We start from the raw sequence: 4,587 nt of genomic DNA, 5'->3' as shown, positions 1-4,587 counted from the left end.
TTAAGCAGATATCAGTCACCTGAAATGGTAGATTAACAAAAAAATTATTCATGTTATTGGAATATTATTTTTTTATTTAAGCATTTTCACCTATGTTTTCTTCATCTAAAAACCTCTTCTATATTTTCATATTAAATACACTTCCAAAAATGTATTTCTAACTAGAGACATGAATAGAGAATTGGGAGGTAAATAGTCTAATAGGTGTAACCTTGAAGCTAGAGTCCATTTCCCAGGACTTTTCTCTTTGGTGAAGAATGATAATTCAATTGTCGGAACCTGCATGAGATGGAATTGAGAATTTAGAAGAGATGCTAGTTCTTTTGGCTTCCAGACTTAAGTGAGGACATTCATTTCTCTCCCAAGCTATCTCCAATATCTACCCCTCATTTAGTCACAGAGCAACATGTTATCAGTCTCTAGTAATGAGAAGAGTCTTAGCAAATGGGCTTGAGAACAATAGAGCCAGGCTTTCAAACCAGATCCATTATCTTAGCTCCATGCTCAATCTACAACATCAACCTGCCTCCTGATTCCATTATGCCTCTGCAACCCAAGGCTCAATCCATTTACATAAGATTTGTGCCTCTGACACTTAACTGCCTTTGTAAATTTGGGCAAAACATTTTGCCTCTAAAGCTCAGATTCTTCACCTGTCAAAAAGGGATGTGTCTACCTGTCTGTCTCATAGGGTTACTGTGAGGAAAGTGCTTTGTAACCCTTAAAATGCTATGGATCTATGAGCTATTATTATGAAGACTGTTACTTGAGTATGTAACAAATAAAAGGTGGTCTGGAGGCTCAGCCCCAGAGTTATAAGCATTTATTAGTAAAAGAGTTCGATAGAGGTAGAGAGAGGTTTCAGCCTTTCTAACTTAAGGTAAGATCAGGTAAGATCAGGTCCCAGATTTCAGCCCTGCTGGCTCCCCTCCATGCTTCACTGCTTCACTCCCACTTGCCAAGCGCCAGTCCAAGGAGTCAGTCTGTTAAAGAGTGGAAGTAAAGAGACTGCTCTCCTTTGCCACTGGAATTTTAAATCCCACTAGCTCCTCCATTCGTATGGATGTTGCATGTTGATGGGGCAGCAGGGGATGCCAGGCAGTTAGATATGCTACTCTGTAACATTCACCATTGGGGGTAGGATAGAGGTTTTTTACTTCACACAAACTTTCTTTCCTCTAAAGCAAACTGCTTTAGAGGAAAGAAAGTTTGTTCAATTTAGTAAACCCTAAGTGAAATATTCATGTTATATTTCACACATAGTATTATATAATTATATATATAATGTATTCATAAATATTATTATATTTCATACATATATGTGGTATTATGCTAGTTGCTTATAGTTGCTTAGAATATGAAGATAAAAAAGGAGACAATATGTGCCTTCCAGTAGTTTACATTCTACTGAAGGGGTTGTAACAGATATACAGACAAGCAGATAGAAAGTTATACTAAGACCTTCTACACAAAGACTGATACACTGTGGCACAATAGAATGTAATGGACTTATCTACTATCAGAAATGCAATGATACAGGACAATTCTTTTTTTTTTTTAACCCTTACCTTCCATCTTGGAATCAATACTGTGTATTGGCTCCAAGGCAGAAGAGTGGTAAGGGCTAGGCAATGGGGGTCAAGTGACTTGCCCAGGGTCACACAGCTGGGAAGTGTCTGAGGTCACATTTGAACCTAGGACCTCCCATCTCTAGGCCTGGCTCTCAATCCACTGAGCAACCCAGCTGCCACCAATCCAGGACAATTCTGAGGGACTTATGAGAAAGAACACTATCCACATCTAGAGAAAGAACTGTGAGAATAGAAACACAGAAGAAAAACAATTGCTTAATCACATGGTTCGATGGGGATATGATTAGGGATGTAGACTCTAAACATGCAAATATTAAAATATTAATAATATGGAAATAGGTCTGGATCAATGACACATATAAAACCCAGTGGAATTGTGCATTTGCTACAGGAAGGAGTGAGGGGAGGGGAGGGAAAGAACATGAATCTTGTAACCATGGAAAAAAATCCTAAATTAATTAATTAAATTAAATTTTCCAAATTAAAAAAAAAGAAAGTTACACTAAGTAATTTCAAAAGAAAGAGAATACTAAGAACAGACGTCATCAGGAAATCACCTATTTATCTCTTGGCACAAAATTGCTTTTTCTCCCTTCAAGAAATTGCCTCAGTTGAATTTTGAATACAGGATTGTATAATTTTAAATAATTATTCTTTGGTCTTTGGGGATGGTATGAATACAAATTTATAATATAAAATATAACACTAAATATAAATTAAAATAATACAAAATATAAAATTTTGGCTAAAATTTAAAAAAATTTTTCTTTCTGTCTTTTCATTGAGCTACTAAAAAATTGGCCAAGTCAAATTTTACACTCTTCTTCTTTCCTAGTAAGTGCTGTATAATTAGGATTTACTCCCAGAATTCTAAATCCCAGATTCCCATGTTCCCTCTCACGTTATGTGCTGATGTAGGGAAGATATAAGTTTTGCATAGCTCCATCCTCTCCCTCTCTTTTCCCCTAATCGTTGCTGGGAAAGTAGGCTTTATGCCAGGCAAGAGAATCTACATGTGTGGGTTTACTTTTTGTTAGATAATTAGGTCTTAACTTCTATTTCTTTTAGTTCATTTTCTTTCTACTTCAAATGATTATTAACAAACTTTATAAAATAAACTTGTGGTTATTGGATATTAATTTTAATTCTATAATGCTGAAATGTCCAAAGGACAGGAAGAGGAATAGAAGTAGGAACACTGAATAATTAATTCACTAGAGGACCAGTCACTGAATAAGTAAGTTGATCATATAAAGGAAATGAGATGAATTCTAAAAATATTATATAGTTCTTATATAATTAAGTCAATGGGTCACATAGAAATATAGGACTATTATAATGCATGACCAACAAACATCAAACAATTATGCCTCAACTGTTTTGTTACCAGAAGGTCAAAAAGAACTCTTTCTATAGTCAACCAGTTTTCAAATTTTTAAAATATCCTTACCTTCTGTTTTAGAATGGATACTAAATGTAGTTCCAAGAAAGTAGTAAGGACTAGGAAATGAGTGTTAAGTGACTTGCCCGGGCTCACACAGCAAAAAAAGTGTATAAGGCTAGATTTGAACCTAGGACTTCCCATCTCTGGGCCTACCTTTGTATCCACTGAGTCATCTAGCTTCCTCAGTCAACCAATTTTCATTGGTTAATCTCCATACCCAGAATTCTTTCCCTCCTCATCTCTGTTTCTTAGTTTCTTTGATTTCCTGTAAACTTAAGGTAAAATCTTACCTTCTGCTACTACCTTCCCTCTATTGATAACTTATCTTTTTTTTAACTTATTTATTTACTTTGAGAGTCAAGCCACCTGTCTCTCAGAGGGGCAGGTCCTTCTGTCTAGGTATGATGGTCCAGTTGAATAAGAATGAGAGATGCTGAATGCTCAATCCATATTTAGGCATCACCCAGTGATCTATTTTGAACAGGATTTGCATTTATTTTATAGGTTCAGTGAGTACACATTTTTTTTTGTCATACAATCATTTTTCAACATGCATGATCATCTACAGATAATTGGATACATCACACATTAACAAATCATTTAATCAACATTTTATGATCATTTACTATGTTGATACAACAAAGATTGAGATAATTCTGCTCCTTTCACTCTGCATCAATTCCTGGAGGTCATTTCAATTCACATAGTATGACAAGGAAATCACTTTAAAAGACTGATATATATTAATTTAAGGTCGCCAAGGAATTCAGCTATGTAATTCCTAAATGAAAACTCAAGTTAGCAGTCAACCTTTTATGGAGTTTTTAGTTACAAACAGGAGGAAGAAAGGTATTGAGAGAGAGAGAGAGAGAGAGAGAGAGAGAGAGAGAGAGAGAGAGAGAGTGAGAGAGAGAGAGAGAAAGGGGAGAGAAGGGAATAGGGCCCCCTCTGTTTAGGCTGGGCCAAAAGGCCCAAGCCCTTAGATAGCTGAGGCAAAGAAAAGAGATCAGTCCCTATCACTTACGTGACCAAAATGGAGAAACAGTCTCAGGAGCCTCCACCTCCAGCCTCCTTCAGAGCAAGCTTCTCAGAGCACTACCTCTCAGAGCAAAACCTCTCCAACCAACCACCCCTAGTCCTCAGACCCCGCTATCTTTAAGGAAACCATCCAAGTTCCCTCCCCTCAGTTCTCACATCTACCAATCACTGTCCATGTCTTCCCTGTGCCAATGGTGGCTCTAGCTTAACCCAGGACCGCCCAGAGGTCTGTGGCTTTGCACATGTCTGTTGAAGGTCATATTCTCAAATAATTAAATTTTGATCTATGCTGCAGCCCTTCCTAAATCCTGTTAGGATTGAGTAGGGTGGAGATTGTAAGTTCCAAGACCTGATTCTGTCATTCCAAGTATCTCTATTGTATCAATTCTAAAATCAATCATGACTCAAAGAACTTCCTGTTCTATGCTTAAGCATAGGTCAAAGCCCTTTCCATTGTTCAGCAAAAGGTTTCTGTCCTAAAGTAATCTTAAGTAGGGAGGAGAAGGACCCTCC

The sequence above is a fragment of the Monodelphis domestica genome, chromosome 4 (genome assembly GCF_027887165.1).
Source record: "Monodelphis domestica isolate mMonDom1 chromosome 4, mMonDom1.pri, whole genome shotgun sequence".
NCBI classification, from domain to species: domain Eukaryota; kingdom Metazoa; phylum Chordata; class Mammalia; order Didelphimorphia; family Didelphidae; genus Monodelphis; species Monodelphis domestica.
The sequence above is the reverse complement of the archived record's forward strand: the minus strand, read 5'-3'. Positions refer to the sequence as shown.